Source organism: Oncorhynchus tshawytscha, unplaced genomic scaffold (assembly GCF_018296145.1).
Source record: "Oncorhynchus tshawytscha isolate Ot180627B unplaced genomic scaffold, Otsh_v2.0 Un_contig_12889_pilon_pilon, whole genome shotgun sequence".
NCBI classification, from domain to species: Eukaryota; Metazoa; Chordata; class Actinopteri; order Salmoniformes; family Salmonidae; genus Oncorhynchus; species Oncorhynchus tshawytscha.
This window is the reverse complement of record NW_024607830.1, coordinates 1-13,778: the sequence shown is the minus strand read 5'-3', so window position 1 is coordinate 13,778 and position 13,778 is coordinate 1. Positions and strand designations below refer to the sequence as shown.

General features: G+C 41.3%; 1 pseudogene; it reads right to left on the bottom strand.

Moving 5' to 3' along the window:
- The window catches only part of LOC121842881, a 32,249-nt pseudogene extending 18,554 nt beyond the window's left edge, over window positions 1-13,695 (bottom strand).
- Window positions 13,696-13,778: the final 83 nt, after the last annotated feature.

The following is a 13,778-nucleotide window of genomic DNA, read 5'->3' as shown; positions in this document are numbered from 1 at the left end:
TACATAATAATCAGCTGGTTACACTGCCCCCTGCTGTCTGCTGATGGTACTACTACTATACATAATAATCAGCTGGTTACACTGCCCCCTGCTGTCTGCTGATGGTACTACTACTATACATAATAATCAGCTGGTTACACTGCCCCCTGCTGTCTGTTGATGGTACTACTACTACATAATAATCAGCTGGTTACTACTGCTGATGGTACTACTACTATACATAATAATCAGCTGGTTACACTGCCCCCTGCTGTCTGCTGATGGTACTACTACTATACATAATAATCAGCTGGTTACACTGCCCCCTGCTGTCTGCTGATGGTACTACTACTATACATAATAATCAGCTGGTTACACTGCCCCTGCTGATGGTACTACTACTACTATACATAATAATCAGCTGGTTACACTGCCCCCTGCTGTCTGCTGATGGTACTACTACTATACATAATAATCAGCTGGTTACACTGCCCCCTGCTGTCTACTGATGGTACTACTACTATACATAATCAGCTGGTTACACTGCCCCCTGCTGTTACTACTGGTACTACTATAATAATAATCAGCTGGTTACACTGCCCCCTGCTGTACTGATGGTACTATACATAATAATCAGCTGGTTACACTGCCCCCTGCTGTCTGGTGATGGTACTACTACTACATAATAATCAGCTGGTTACACTGCCCCCTGCTGTCTGCTGATGGTACTACTACTATACATAATAATCAGCTGGTTACACTGCCCCCTGACTACTACTACTATACATAATAATCAGCTATTACTGCCCCCTGCTGTCTGCTGATTGTACTACTACTATACATAATAATCAGCTGGTTACACTGCCCCTGCTGATGGTACTACTACTATACATAATAATCAGCTGGTTACACTGCCCCCTGCTGTCTGCTGATGGTACTACTACTATACATAATAATCAGCTGGTTACACTGCCCCCTGCTGTCTGCTGATGGTACTACTACTATACATAATAATCAGCTGGTTACACTGCCCCCTGGTACTACTGTCTGCTATGGTACTACTACTACTACATACATAATAATCAGCTGGTTACACTGCCCCCTGCTGTCTGCTGATGGTACTACTACTATACATAATAATCAGCTGGTTACACTGCCCCCTGCTGTCTGCTGATGGTACTACTACTATACATAATAATCAGCTGGTTACACTGCCCCCTGCTGTCTGCTGATGGTACTACTACTATACATAATAATCAGCTGGTTACACTGCCCCCTGCTGATCTGGTATGGTACTACTACTATACATAATAATCAGCTGGTTACACTGCCCCCTGCTGTCTGCTGATGGTACTACTACTATACATAATAATCAGCTGGTTACACTGCCCCTGATGCTACTATACATAATAATCAGCCCCCTGCTGTCTGCTGATGGTACTACTACTATACATAATAATCAGCTGGTTACACTGCCCCTGCTGTCTGCTGATGGTACTACTACTATACATAATAATCAGCTGGTTACACTGCCCCCTGCTGTCTGCTGATGGTACTACTACTATACATAATAATCAGCTGGTTACACTGCCCCCTGCTGGTACTGATGGTACTACTACTATACATAATAATCAGCTGGTTACACTGCCCCCTGCTGTCTGCTGATGGTACTACTACTATACATAATAATCAGCTGGTTACACTGCCCCCTGCTGTCTGATGGTACTACTACTATACATAATAATCAGCTGGTTACACTGCCCCCTGATGGTACTACTACTATACATAATAATCAGCTGGTTACACTGCCCCTGCTGTCTGCTGATGGTACTACTACTATACATAATAATCAGCTGGTTACACTGCCCCTACTGTCTGCTGATGGTACTACTACTATACATAATAATCAGCTGGTTACACTGCCCCCTGCTGTCTGCTGATGGTACTACTACTACATAATAACTGCTACAGCTGGTTACACTGCCCCCTGCTGTCTGCTACTACTACTACTATACATAATAATCAGCTGGTTACACTGCCCCCTGCTGTCTGCTGATGGTACTACTACTATACATAATAATCAGCTGGTTACACTGCCCCCTGCTGTACTGATGGTACTACTACTATACATAATAATCAGCTGGTTACACTGCCCCTGCTGTCTGCTGATGGTACTACTACTATACATAATAATCAGCTGGTTACACTGCCCCTGCTGTCTGCTGATGGTACTACTACTATACATAATAATCAGCTGGTTACACTGCCCCCTGCTGTCTGCTGATGGTACTACTACTATACATAATAATCAGCTGGTTACACTGCCCCCTGCTGTCTGCTGATGGTACTACTACTATACATAATAATCAGCTGGTTACACTGCACTGCTGATGGTACTACTACTATACATAATAATCAGCTGGTTACACTGCTATACTACTACTACTATACATAATAATCAGCTGGTTACACTGCCCCCTACTACTATACTGCTATGGTACTACTACTATAGATACATACTGATGGTACTACTACTATACAGCTGGTTACACTGCCCCCTGCTGATGGTACTACTACTATACATAATAATCAGCTGGTTACACTGCCCCCTGCTGTCTGCTGATGGTACTACTACTATACATAATAATCAGCTGGTTACACTGCCCCTACTGTCTGATGGGTACTACTACTATACATAATAATCAGCTGGTTACACTGCCCCCTACTACTATACATAATAATCAGCTGGTTACACTGCCCCTGCTAATCTGCTGACACTGGTACTACTATGGTACTACTACTATACATATAATCAGCTGGTTACACTGCCCCCTGATGGTACTACTACTATACATAATAATCAGCTGGTTACACTGCCCCCTGCTGTCTGCTGATGGTACTACTACTATACATAATAATCAGCTGGTTACACTGCCCCTGTCTGCTGATGGTACTACTACTATACATAATAATCAGCTGGTTACACTGCCCCTATGCTGTCTGCTGATGGTACTACTACTATACATAATAATCAGCTGGTTACACTGCCCCCTGCTACTACTACTACTATACATAATAATCAGCTGGTTACACTGCCCCCTGCTGTCTGCTGATGGTACTACTACTATACATAATAATCAGCTGGTTACACTGCCCCCTGATGGTACTACTACTATACATAATAATCAGCTGGTTACACTGCCCCTGCTGTCTGCTGATGGTACTACTACTATACATAATAATCAGCTGGTTACACTGCCCCCTGCTGTCTGATGGTACTACTACTATACATAATAATCAGCTGGTTACACTGCCCCCTGCTGTCTGCTGATGGTACTACTACTATACATAATAATCAGCTGGTTACACTGCCCCTGCCTGCTGATGGTACTACTACTATACATAATAATCAGCTGGTTACACTGCTACCCTGATACTACTACTACTATACATAATAATCAGCTGGTTACACTGCCCCTGCTGTCTGCTGATGGTACTACTACTATACATAATAATCAGCTGGTTACACTGCCCCCTACTGTCTGCTGATGGTACTACTACTATACTAATAATCAGCTGGTTACACTGCTACCCTGATGGTACTACTACTATACATAATAATAATACACTACTACTATACATAATAATCAGCTGGTTACACTGCCTGCTGTCTGCTGATGGTACTACTACTATACATAATAATCAGCTGGTTACACTGCCCCCTGCTGTCTGCTGATGGTACTACTACTATACATAATAATCAGCTGGTTACACTGCCCCTGCTGTCTGCTATGGTACTACTACTATACATAATAATCATGGTTACAGCCCTGTCTGGATGGTACTACTACTATACATAATAATCTACTGATGGTACTACTACTATACATAATAATCAGCTACTTACACTGCCCCCTGATGTCTGCTGATGGTACTACTACTATACATAATAATCAGCTGGTTACACTGCCCCTGCTGTCTGTACTACTACTACTACATAATAATCAGCTGGTTACACTGCCCCCTGATGGTACTACTACTATACATAATAATCAGCTGGTTACACTGCCCCCTGCAGGCTGATGGTACTACTACTATACATAATAATCAGCTGGTTACACTGCTGTCTGCTGATGGTACTACTACTATATAATAATCTAGCTGGTTACACTGCTGCTACTGATGGTACTACTACTATACATAATAATCAGGTACTACACTGCCCCCTGCTGTACTGCTACTACTACTACTATACACATATAATCAGCTGGTTACACTACTACTGCTGTAATCCCTGATGGTACTACTACTATACATAATAATCAGCTGGTTACACTGCCCCTGCTGTCTGCTGATGGTACTACTACTATACATAATAATCAGCTGGTTACACTGCCCCTGCTGTCTGCTGATGGTACTACTACTATACATAATAATCAGCTGGTTACACTGCCCCCTGCTGTCTGCTGATGGTACTACTACTATACATAATAATCAGCTGGTTACACTGCCCCTGCTATGCTGGTACTACTACTATACATACATAATAATCAGCTGGTTACACTGCCCCCTGCTGTCTACTACTACTACTATACATAATAATCAGCTGGTTACACTGCCCCAGGTACTACTACTATACATAATAATCAGCTGGTTACACTGCCCCTGCTGTCTGCTGATGGTACTACTACTATACATAATAATCAGCTGGTTACACTGCCCCTATGTACTACTACTATACATAATACAGGTACTACTACTACTACCCCAGCTGGTACTACTGGTACTACTACTACTACTATACATAATAATCAGCTGGTTACACTGCCCCTGCTGTACTACTACTATACATAATAATCAGCTGGTTACACTGCCCCTGCTGTCTGCTGATGGTACTACTACTATACATAATAATCAGCTGGTTACACTGCCCCCTGCTGTCTGGTACTACTACTATACATAATAATCAGCTGGTTACACTGCCCCCTGCTGATGGTACTACTACTATACATAATAATCAGCTGGTACACTACCCCCTGCAGGATGGTACTACTACTATACATAATAATCAGCTGGTTACACTGCCCCCTGCTGTCTGCTGATGGTACTACTACTATACATAATAATCAGCTGGTTACACTGCCCCCTGCTGTCTGCTGACTACTACTATACACATAATAATCAGCTGGTTACACTACACTACCCCTACATCTGCAGATGGTACTACTACTATACATAATAATCAGCTGGTTACTGCTGATGGTACTACTACTATAAATAATAATCAGATACAGGTACTACTACTACTACTACATAATAATCAGCTGGTTACACTGCCCCTGGTCTATGGTACTACTACTATACATAATAATCAGCTGGTTACACTGCCCCCTGTCTGATGGTGGTACTACTACTACATAATAATCAGCTGGTTACACTGCCCCCTGCTGTCTGGTACTACTACTACTACATAATAATCAGCTGGTTACACTGCCCCCTGCTGTCTGCTGATGGTACTACTACTACTACATAATAATCAGCTGGTTACACTGCCCCCTGCTGTCTGCTGATGGTACTACTACTATACATAATAATCAGCTGGTTACACTGCCCCTGATGGTACTACTACTATACATAATAATCAGCTGGTTACACTGCCCCTGATGGTACTACTACTATACATAATAATCAGCTGGTTACACTGCCCCTGATGGTACTACTACTACTATACATAATAATCAGCTGGTTACACTGCCCCCTGCTGTCTGCTGATGGTACTACTACTATACATAATAACAGCTGGTTACACTGCTACTACTATACAGATACAGGTACTACTACTACTACATAATAATCAGCTACTTACACTGCTGTCTGCTGGTACTACTACTACTACACTAATAATCAGCTGGTTACACTGCCCCTGACTATGCTGATACTACTACTATACATAATAATCAGCTGGTTACACTGCCCCCTGATGGGGTACTACTACTATACATAATAATCAGCTGGTTACACTGCCCCCTGCTGTCTGCTGATGGTACTACTACTATACATAATAATCAGCTGGTTACACTGCCCCTGCTGTCTGCTGATGGTACTACTACTATACATAATAATACAGCTGGTTACACTGCCCCCTACTATGATGGTACTACTACTATACATAATAATCAGCTGGTTACACTGCCCCCTGCTGTCTGCTGATGGTACTACTACTATACATAATAATCAGCTGGTTACACTGCCCCCTGCAGGTACTACTACTATACATAATAATCAGCTACTTACACTGCCCCTGCTGTACTGATGGTACTACTACTATACACTAATAATCAGCTACAGGCTACTACTACTACTACTATACATAATAATCAGCTGGTTACACTGCTGATGGTACTACTACTACATAATAATCAGCTGGTTACACTACTACTATCTGCTGATGGTACTACTACTATACATAATAATCAGCTGGTTACACTGCCCCCTGATGGTACTACTACTATACATAATAATCAGCTGGTTACACTGCCCCCTGTCTGCTGATGGTACTACTACTATACATAATAATCAGCTGGTTACACTGCCCCCTGCTGTCTGCTGATGGTACTACTACTATACATAATAATCAGCTGGTTACACTGCCCCCTGCTGATGGTACTACTACTATACATAATAATCAGCTGGTTACACTGCCCCTGCTGTCTGCTGATGGTACTACTACTATACATAATAATCAGCTGGTTACACTGCCCCCTGATGGTACTACTACTATACATAATAATCAGCTGGTTACACTGCTACCCTACTGTCTGCTGATGGTACTACTACTATACATAATAATCAGCTGGTTACACTGCCCCTGATGGTACTACTGACTATACAGGTACTACTACTACTACACATAGCTACAGCTACTACTACTACTATACATAATAATCAGCTGGTACTACTGCTACTCTGATACAGGTACTACTACTATACATAATAATCAGCTGGTTACACTGCCCCCTGATGGCTACTACTACTACTACTATACAATAAGCTGGTTACACTGCCCCCTGATGGCTACTACTACTACTATACATAATACAGCTATACACTGGTTACTACTACCCAGCTGATGCTGAGGTACTACTACTATACATAATAATCAGCTGGTTACACTGCCCCCTATGTCTGCTGATGGTACTACTACTATACATAATAATCAGCTACTTACACTGCCCCCTGATGGTACTACTACTATACATAATAATCAGCTGGTTACACTGCCCCTGCTGTCAGGTATGGTACTACTACTATACATAATAATCAGCTACTACACTGCCCTACTGTCTGCTGATGGTACTACTACTATACATAATAATCAGCTGGTTACACTGCCCCCTGCTGTCTGCTACTACTACTACTACTATACATAATAATAGCTGGTTACAGGGTACTACTGCTGGTACTATACATAATAATCAGCTGGTTACACTGCCCCTGCTGTCTGCTGATGGTACTACTACTATACATAATAATCAGCTGGTTACACTGCCAGGCTACTGGTACTACTACTATACATAATAATCAGCTGGTACTACTACTACTACTGTCTGCTGAGGTACTACTACTATACATAATAATACTGGTTACACTGCTACTGCTATACAGGTACTACTACTACTACTACTACTACTATAATAATACAGCTGGTTACACTGCCTGCTGTCTGCTGATGGTACTACTACTATACATAATAATCAGCTGGTTACACTGCCCCTGCTGTCTGCTATGGTACTACTACTATACATAATAATCAGCTGGTTACACTACCCCCTACTGTCTGCTGATGGTACTACTACTATACATACTATAATACTGGTTACACTGCCCCCTACTACTACTATACATAATAAGGCTGGTTACACTGCCCCCTGCTGTCTGCTGATACTACTACTATACATAATAATCAGCTGGTTACACTGCTACTACTACTACTATACAGATACAGGCTACTATACTACTATACATAATAATCAGGTTACACTGCCCCTGATGGTACTACTACTATACATAATACAGGCTACTACCCCCTACTGGTTACAGGTACTACTACTATACATAATAATCAGCTGGTTACACTGCCCCATGGTACTACTACTATACATAATAATCAGGTGGTTACACTGCTATACAGATACTGATGGTACTACTACTATACATAATAATCACTGGTTACACTGCTACTATGGTACTACTACTATACATAATAATCAGCTGGTTACACTGCCCCCTGCTGTCTGCTACTACTACTACTATACATAATAATCAGCTGGTTACACTACTACCTGCTGTACAGGTACTACTACTACATAATAATCAGCTGGTACACTGCCCCCTGCTACTACTGATGGTACTACTACTATACATAATAATCAGCTGGTTACACTACTACTGCTGATGGTACTACTACTATACATAATAATCAGCTGGTTACACTGCCCCTACTACTACTACTATACATAATAATCAGGTACTACTACTACTACACCTATACAGGCTACTACTACTACTATACATACAATAGCTGGTTACACTGCCCCCTGCTGTCTGCTGATGGTACTACTACTATACATAATAATCAGCTGGTTACACTGCTATACTGTCTATACAGTACTACTACTATACATAATAATCAGCTGGTTACACTGCCCCCTGCTATGGTACTACTACTATACATAATAATCAGCTGGTTACACTGCCCCTGATGGTACTACTACTATACATAATAATCAGCTGGTTACACTGCCCCATGGTACTACTACTATACATAATAATCAGCTACAGGCTTACTACTGTCTGCTGATACAGGTACTACTACTATACATAATAATCAGCTGGTTACACTGCTACTACTGTCTGCTGATGGTACTACTACTATACATAATAATAATAGCTGGTTACACTGCCCCCTGATGGTACTACTACTACTACACATAATAATCAGCTGGTTACACTGCTACTACACTGATACAGGTACTACTACTATACATAATAATCAGCTACTACATATACAGGGTACTACTACTACTATACAGATACAGGTACTACTACTACATACTAATACAGCTGGCTACTACTACTACTACTATACAGATGCTGATGGTACTACTACTATACATAATAATCAGCTGGTTACACTGCCCCTGTCTGCTGATGGTACTACTACTATACATAATAATCAGCTGGTTACACTGCCCCTACTATACTACTGATGGTACTACTACTATACATAATAATCAGCTGGTTACACTGGTCTACTGATGGTACTACTACTATACATAATAATCAGGGTACTACTACCCCTACTGTACTACTGATGGTACTACTACTACATAATAATACAGGTTACACTACTACTACTGCTGATGGTACTACTACTATACATAATAATCAGCTGGTACACTGCTACTACTACTGATGGTACTACTACTATACATAATAATCAGCTGGTTACTGCTACTACTGCTGATGGTACTACTACTATACATAATAATCAGCTGGCTACTACTACTACACCCTGATGGTACTACTACTACTACATAATAAGGCTACTACTACTACTACACAGATGATGGTACTACTACTACACATAATAATACTACTTACACTGCCCCCTACAGGTACTACTACTACTACTATACACAATAATCAGCTACTTACACTGCTCCCTGATACAGGGTACTACTACTATACATAATAATCAGCTGGTACACTGCTACTACTACTGATGGTACTACTACTATACATAATAATCAGCTGGTTACACTGCCCCTGCTGTCTGCTGATGGTACTACTACTATACATAATAATCAGGGTTACACTACTACTGCACCTGATGATGGTACTACTACTATACATAATAATCAGCTACTTACACTGCCCCAGGCTATGGTACTACTACTACTACATAATAATCAGCAGGTTACACTACTACTACTGTCTGCTGATGGTACTACTACTACTACATAATAATCAGCTGGTTACACTGCCCCAGCTGTCTGCTGATGGTACTACTACTATACATAATAATCAGGCTACTACTACACTACCCTACTACTACTACTACTACTACTATACATAATCTAGGTTACAGGTACTACTACTACTACTATACTGATACAGGTACTACTACTATACATAATATACTGATTACACTGCCCCCTGCTGTCTGCTGATGGTACTACTACTATACATAATAATCAGCTGGTTACACTGCCCCCTACTATACAGATGAGGTACTACTACTATACATAATAATCAGCAGGTTACTACTACTACTGCTGTACTATACTAGGTACTACTACTACTACTATACAGATACAGGCTGGTACTACTACTATACTACTACAGCTGATACAGGCTATGGTACTACTACTATACATAATAATCAGCTGGTTACACTGCCCCTACTATCTGCTGATGGTACTACTACTATACATAATAATCAGCTGGTTACACTGCCCCCTGATGGTACTACTACTACTACTACACAATAATCAGCTGGTTACACTGCCCCTGCTGTCTGCTGATGGGCTACTACTACTATACATAATAATCAGCTGGTTACACTGCCCCCTGATGGTACTACTACTATACATAATAATCAGCTGGTTACACTGCACAGATACAGGCTACTACTACTACTACTATACACAATACAGGCTGGTTACTACTACTACTACTACACTGATACAGGTACTACTACTATACATAATAATCAGGTGGTTACACTACTACACAGATACAGGTACTACTACTATACATAATAATCAGGGTTACACTACCCCCTACAGGTACTACTACTACTACACTGATACAGGCTACTACTACTACTACATAATAATACAGGTTACACTGCTACTACTACTACTATACATAATAATCAGCTGGCTACACTGCTACTGTCTGCAGATGGTACTACTACTATACATAATAATCAGCTGGTTACACTGATACAGGCTACTACTACTACTACATAGATAATAATCAGCTGGTTACACTGCCCCAGATGGCTACTACTACTACTACATAATAATCAGCTACTTACACTGCCCCCTGATACAGGCTACTACTACTACACAGATACAGGCTACTTACACTACACAGATACAGGTACTACTACTACTACTACATACACTGATACTGGCTACTACTACTGGTTACACAGATGGTACTACTACTATACATAATAATCAGCTGGTTACACTGCCCCAGGCTGTCTGCTGACTACTACTACTATACATAATAATCAGCTGGTACTACTACTACTGCTACACAGATGGTACTACTACTACTACTAATAATACAGGCTGGTACTACTACTACTACTGTCTGCTGATGGTACTACTACTATACATATAATCAGCTGGTTACTACTACCCACAGATACAGGTACTACTACTATACATAATAATCAGCTGGTTACACTGCTACCCTGCTGATGCTGAGGTACTACTACTATACATAATAATCAGCTGGTTACACTGCCCCCTGCTGATACAGGTACTACTACTATACATAATAATCAGCTGGTTACACTGCCCCAGCTGCTGCTGATGGTACTACTACTATACATAATAATCAGGCTGGTTACACTGCCCCTGATGGCTACTACTACTACTGACACAGATACAGGTACTACTACTACTACTACAGATACAGGTGCCCCTGATGGTACTACTACTACTACAATCAGCTGGTTACACTGCTACCTGTCTGCAGATGGTACTACTACTATACATAATAATCAGCTGGTTACACTGCCCCCTGATGGCTACTACTACTACTACTAATAATCAGATGGTTACACTGCCCCTGCTGTCTGCTGATGGTACTACTACTATACATAATAATCACAGGCTACACTGCCCCTACTGATGCAGGGTACTACTACTATACATAATAATCAGCTGGTTACACTGCCCCTACTGTCTGCTGATGGTACTACTACTATACATAATAATCAGCTGGTTACACTGCTACTGCTGATGGTACTACAGGCTACTGCTGGTACTACTACACACATAATAATCAGCTGGTTACACTGCTACTGCTGATGGTACTACTACTATACATAATAATCAGCTGGTTACACTGCTACCCTGCTGTCTGCAGATGGTACTACTACTATACATAAGGCTAATCACAGATATAGGGCTACACTGCCACCATACAGATGCTGATGGTACTACTACTACTACTACAAAATCAGCTGGTTACTACTACTGCTGTGGCTACTACTACTATACACTACTACTACTGCTATACAGATACAGGCTACTACTACTACTACTACTACTACTACTACTGCTATACAGATACAGGCTACTACTACTACTACTACTACTACTCAGATACAGGCTACTACTACTGTACAGATTCAGGCTAATACTACAAAAACAACAACGATACAGGCTACTATAGGCTACTACTACTACTACTGCTATACAGATACAGGCTACTAATACTACTACTGCTATACAGATACAGGCTACTACCAATATTATACAGATATAGGCTACTACTACTACTACTGCTATACAGATACAGGCTACTACCAATATTATACAGACATAGGCTACTATTACTACTACTACTGCTATACAGATACAGGCTACTACCAATACTATACAGATATAGGCTACTACTACTACTACTACTACTACTACTACTGCTATACAGATACAGGCTACTACTACTGCTATACAGATACAGGCTACTACCAATACTATACAGATATAGGCATACAGAATGAGGCTAATTCGTTAACTTTCTATCAGAATATATTTTTTATAACAATAAGCATTATATTGTTAAATTAAGCCTAACAATAGCCAGCCGGTGGTCACTGCCTTCCTAGGCCTGCATAGCTAAGCCTAATAGCCAGCCGGTGGTCACTGCCTTCATAGTTAAGCCTAATAATAGCCAGCCGGTGGTCACTGCCTTCATAGGCATGCATAGCTAAGCCTGATAATAGCCAGCCGGTGGTCACTGCCTTCATAGGCATGCATAGCTAAGCCTGATAATAGCCAGCCGGTGGTCACTGCCTAAAATATAAAAATACCAGGTTACTCAGGAGAAAAGTGATTTATTCTCCGGATTGAACATTGTAAAATAGTGGGAAAATATTAAATATCTTTTAGCATTGGTGTCCAAAAACCAATGCATGTCAATATTCCGTTTCACAGGGTTTGCACCAGGGTTTACACCAGTAGGACTCACTTGAAGAGGTTGTCCATGATGTAGCGGTAGTTGGGTTGGTTGCTCTCAGGCATGTAACACACGGCAAACACTATGATGGCATTCAGGCCATCTCCATAGTAACCTGAAACACATCACAGAGGTTCAAACACGCCACAACACAACCTGCTCTGCATGGGGCATTGTTACTGTAAAAATGTTTTTTAAAGTATTGGTCCAATACCCTCTTGTAGGACTAGGGTTATGTGTTAGGGTCTGGGGTCAGGGGTTACCTCCGTGGTTGATGACCCTCTTGTAGGGTTCTATTGCCTTCATGTCGACTTTGTGTTCCTGGTCTCCTATACGGAACACTCGCCAACGCCGCCCCTCCTCCCGCTCCTCGGAGGCCGAGTACACCTGGACCGACTCCACCCCCTTCTGCAGAACCTCAGTGGTCTTGGGCTTCGGCAGGTCATCTGAGAAGAGAGGTTATTTTTAACTTTTTCTACCTTCCCTTTATCCAATAACACTCCATTTCTATTTGAAATGCTTCGTATTGTGGG